Source organism: Mytilus galloprovincialis, chromosome 9 (assembly GCF_965363235.1).
Source record: "Mytilus galloprovincialis chromosome 9, xbMytGall1.hap1.1, whole genome shotgun sequence".
Lineage (NCBI taxonomy): Eukaryota > Metazoa > Mollusca > Bivalvia > Mytilida > Mytilidae > Mytilus > Mytilus galloprovincialis.
The window spans coordinates 88,274,285-88,280,284 of NC_134846.1; positions in this window are offsets into that span (position 1 = coordinate 88,274,285).

Genomic DNA, 6,000 nt, shown 5'->3' on the forward strand with positions numbered 1-6,000 from the left:
CCAAAACGATAGGAGTAATATTTGGAGATCGTCATGTTTATTCAGTTAACCTAATGCTAGATAACGAACCAATCAAATTCCAGAATCATGTTAAATTTCTTGGTCTCATATTTGATAGAAAGCTAACATGGAATAAACACGTAAACTATTTACAAGAAAGATCTAAAGCAATATTAAACGTTCTTAGGTATGTTCAAGCAAACAATTATGGCATGGGTACTGATTCTCTTCTCATGCTATATAAATCTCTTCTTAGATCGGTACTTGACTATGGATGTCAAGCGTTTAATTCAGCATCTATAACGGTAAAATCTAAATTAGATATAATACAAGCTAAAGGTCTTCGCATAGTGCTAGGGGCCCATAAATCGACCCCGTTAGAAACAATACTAGCCGAATCTGGCGAAATGCCATTACAATTAAGAAGGGACCACCTTTCTCTTAAATATTATGCTCGTACTAAACAAAATCCATCAAATCCAGCCAATCAATTAGTAGATGACTGTATTGAATATCAAATTTATAATCATAAATGGAATGACCATAACATACCTTACGGATTCAGAGTCCAAAATCTACTTAAAGATAACGAACTAGACAAAATAAAGTTGGTTACTAAAAATATTCAAGATCCACCTCCATGGATAATAGGTCAAGCAAAAACATCCAGTAACATAAAAAACAGCCTCAGTAAAAAAGAAAATCCGCATATCATTAAGACTAAAGCGTTAGAGTACATCGACAATGCATATAAAAATCATTTAAAAATTTACACCGATGGCTCAAAAGACCCAGCTTCGGGTAAAACTGGATATGCTTTTCTAATCCCATCAAAGTTGATTGCAAGCTATAAACGAACGTCAGACAATCTTTCCGTTTACACCACAGAAATGACGGCCATATATCAATCATTAAAGTGGGTATTCTCCAATCAACAGCCAGGGCAAAAAGTTGTTATTCTAACTGATTCATATAGTGCAATCCAATCTATAAATAATAATGCATCAAGTAGACCCGATATCCTAGAACCAATTCAAATACTGGCTTGTCGTCTAAAACAAAACAAAATAGAAGTAATCATAGAATGGATACCAGCGCATGTTGGTATCCTAGGTAATGAACAGGTTGACAAACTAGCTAAATTAGCACTAAGTAATGATAAGATTGACCTTAACTTGAGTCTTAGTGCAAATGAATTCATTGCAATAACAACAGCATTATATAAGAAAAAGTGGCAAGCTAGATGGGATAACACATGCTCCCTATGGAGTCGTTCTATAAATACTGCAGTAAATAAAAAACCCAACTTTTATCAAGGTAATCGATTTCATGCAAAAACAATAACTAGACTTAGGTTGGGCACTACTCTATTACCTGGGCAACTAGGCCAGTACATACGCAATAACTCTCCAATATGCAATACATGCGGCATTAAAGAGGATATAGAACACGTACTAGTAAACTGTATTAATCATTCACAAGCGAGACAAAATTTGCAATCAAACTTGGACAAGGTTCAAATACAAAATATTAATACCAAAATATTACTAGATCCTCCTAAAGACAAACAACAATATGTCTGGTCGTGCTTGGTACAATATTTAACAGAAATTGATTATCATAAATTTATATAAGACAGTATATATATATAAAAAAAACAGGCATAGAAATAAAATAATTAAAATACACTGCAAGAGTTATCCGGGTCAGTGACTCAGAAATGGAGTCAGGCCGTAACCGGCAGTCAAAAACTAAATCTTCACCTCAAATACAGTACGTACTAAAGAAAAGATCGTTAAGAAGACCAGCTACACTGCAAGAGTTATCCGGGGTCAGTGACTCAGAAATGGAGTCAGGCCATAACCGGCAGTACAGAAGGCTCTTCAAGACGACTTACCACAACATCATTAAATAGGCAAAACACACTGCAAGAGTTATCCAGGTCAGTGACTCAGAAATGGAGTCAGGCCGTAACCGGCAGTAAAAATCAAATCTTCAATACAAATACAGTACGTACTTACCAGAAAAGATCGTTAAGAAGACCAACTACTCTGCAAGAGTTATCCGGGGTCAGTGACTCAGAAATGGAGTCAGGCCATAACCGGCAGTACAGATGGATCTTCAAGACGACTTACCACAGCATCATTAAAGGGGCAAAACATACTGCAAGAGTTATCCGGGTCAGTGACTCAGAAATGGAGTCAGGCCATAACCGGCAGTAAAAATTAAATCTTTAAGACAAATAAAATCCAAATTAAATATGATTTAAAAAAAAAAACAAAAATAATAATAATAAAAAATTAATCCTTTGAAATAATTTAACATATTTAAAATTAGATAAAATGAATGTAGGGATAAGTTAATTAAACTATTGAAATTATGCTAACTAAACAAGAACGCACGATAACCTTTGGTTGTTTTTTTTTTCCAAATTCGCGGCACCCCAAATTATTTTTGTTTCTACTTTTGGTCATTATATAAATTTTTCATGTCATTAAGCCGCAAGTCAAATCTAAGACTTAAAAAATGGTACTTCGCAAGATCTGGTTTGCGCTAATCCAGTTTTAATTAGCGTGGGGCACTGTCTTCCTGCGGATAAGTGTTCCAGTGTACTAGCACTCTAAAGTCCTGCAACTACGGTAGGCTAGCACAAAGCAGTCAAAATTTACATACACCCTTTGGTTTTTTTATTTATTTTATTTTATTTTATTTCACTTTTCTTTTTTTCTAGTACATACAAAACATCCCACTAATTATTTTTGTAAAACTCACATACACAAATTTAGGCTTATTGTGGTTTATACATGATATTTGGCATATAAATTCACATACACAATTTGTCATATCAAAATTATCCGCTCTTTACTTGGCTGCTGGTGTACCAGGACAACGTTGCTGCCGTTCACTGCTGTTTGCTTGGCCAAGCTTTCCTCCTGTTCCTACTTCCGGTGGCTCCATGTTTAATAATTATTTATTTATTTTGTTTTATTTTATTTTTATTTTTATACAAAATTATTTCTATATTATTTTATTATATTTATTTTTATATTCTTTTATTATTTTTTTTATTATATTATTATCTACTTAATCTTAAAATGTTTACTTTTTTTATTCATTTATTTATCCAAATTTTTGCCTTTTAAATTTTTGTTTTTATTAAACTTTCTTATCATTCTAAATTATTTAAATTACCACATGGTAAAAATATAAATTATTTAATGCCCAAAAAGGCGCAAGCCAGGGCCGACCGTGCAAGGGCTGTATAGCCAGTCAAGGTCGTTAAAAACTTCCATTTGTGAAATATAGTTAATAAAAATTATATCAGAGCAACAATGCATAATTGTTTCTTTTCCATTCTTGTTTATTTTAATAATGTTTATGTTTATGTTGATTTTAATTTTGTAGGTAGACTTATATTAAATGCCCTAAACGTAAATATATGGGGTTTTTTTTAAATGCATTAGACGTAAGATAATGTCGACTTAGAGCAAGTCAAGGTCGTAAAACTTAAATCAACCAACCCATCGTTATCGCAGACTAAAATTTATCTCATATAAACAGAATATATGTTCATAGCAAGACTTTGTGTACGTCACGGTGCATGACAGCACACTAATCCCTGTACAAAAATCGGAGCCACAATTCACAATTTTCGTATTGTGCTGCTTTTCCACAATTTACGCCCGTTTCGCGTCAGTGACCGATATTACAATTTGACACAGTTTTAAAAGTTTATTGAGCTGTTCCTTCATTTACAATGAAGTGCAAGACTTAACTGTTTATTAAATTCAACAAATGTCAGCAGTATCTTCGTTAATTTTATTATTTAACACAACATTGTTTTTATTACAAGCTATTTCATATATCAATTTACAGCTAGGGAATATTTGTTGTTGAACGAAAATATAAGAAACATCGATTTAAACTATGTGAAAAATAAATAATTTTTGTAAGTTACTTTAATTTCCATGTCTATATTTAATTTACGAGTACACTATAGTAGGACAGAAAAAGAGAAACGGAAATATACAGGAATACCTAAAGTTTCATAAGTCATTGCAATGGACCATACATTACTGACATGTCACAAGTTTTCATAGCACTCAGCAAGTTTTGAAACGAATATGTGAGATAAAGATCTACTGCATTTGGGCAAATTAAAAATATGTTAAACATCTAACTATTTTATTTTTAACAGATTCACAAGTTTTGAATTTTTTAAACCGTTCATCAATATTTTATTTTTCTATTTAAATTCCTTATATGTTACATGTATTGATCATTCATTTGTTTAAATTGTGAAGTATATGACTTTAATAAGAATACACGCATTTATATATATAAGTCGATAAAGTTTGAAACAAATAAACGAAAGATACATCGATCTTGTTTTGCTTGAGTGATTTACCTGTTAAAAGCTCTGGCCTCAACACGGTTTAAAACGAATTAATACCAGTCTGAAATAGTTTAACGGGGGCGTGCCTATTTGTTTGACGTAACTTACCGCCAACTTGAATTAAATTGAACGACTGCAAGCGAATCTATTTGACTGGCATTAACATGATTTGATATGCATTGAAATAAGTTAAAAATGATTTTTAATTTTTGTCAATCTTTATCAAATGACGATTAATCTCATTTAAACAGCGTTAATGCGTTTTTGTCCGATCAAGTTAAATTCGGGTTACTAGTGCTACATGCTGCTATCTGTAATATTTACCAATGCTATATCATCAACACAAATCACAGAAAGACAATAACCATATTCCAGGTCAACAGGGACAAATATATTGTGACAAAACATTTGATAAAACTTTATAACAGACTGTATAGGTTTAAAACTATATTTTAGATGAATCAATCTCTATACAGTTCATACAAAAGATATCACGGAATTTTCATTAATATTTTGAATACCCAGATGTATGTGGTCACCGGTCGTGCGAAACTTTCGACGCAGTAGTCATGGCCGTTAAACATCCCTTAATAGATCAAGCACTTTCTCTTAATCATTAAAATTGAGAATGGAAATGGGGAATGTGTCAAAGAGACAACAACCCGACCAAATAAAAAACAACAGCAGAGGGTCACCAATAGGTCTTCAATGTAGCGAGAAATTCCCGCACCCGGAGGCGTCCTTCAGCTGGCCCCTAAACAAATATATACTAGTCCAGTGATAATGAACGCCATACTAATTTCCAAATTGTACACAAGAAACTAAAATTAAAATAATACAAGACTAACAAAGGCCAGAGGCTCCTGACTTGGGACAGGCGCAAAAATGCGGCGGGGTTAAACATGTTTGTGAGATCTCAACCCTCCCCCTATACCTCTAACCAATGTAGTAAAGTAAACGCATAACAATACGCACATTAAAATTCAGTTCAAGAGAAATCCGAGTCTGATGTCAGAAGATGTAACCAAAGAAAATAAACAAAATGACAAAAATACATAAATAACAACAGACTACTAGCAGTTAACTGACATGCCAGCTCCAGACTTCAATTAAACTGACTGAAAGATTATGATTTCATCATATGAACATCAGGCACAATCCTTCCCGTTAGGGGTTTAGTATCATACCATCATAACATATATGAGAAGAACATAACCCGTGTCATGCCAACAACTGTTTTAAAAAAAAAAAAAAAAAAAAAAAAAAAAAATGTGTTTAGTTCCGATGCAAAGACCTTATCAGTGACTCAATATTAACGCCAAAATATGCAATCTTTAATGACTTGACAACAGTATCGTAATTATATCCCTTCTTAATAAGTCTATTCAAAGGTTTTGTAAGTTTCTGAGGTGAATACTGACACCTTTGTGCTTTATAAAGAATATTACCATAAAAAATTGGATGTGAAATACCTGAACGTATTAGAAGTCTGCATGTTGAGCTATATTTACGAATGATGTCTTTATACCGATGATAAAATTTAGTAAATGTTTTGATTAGTTTGTGATATCGAAAACCCTGGTGTAATAATTTTTCAGTAATAC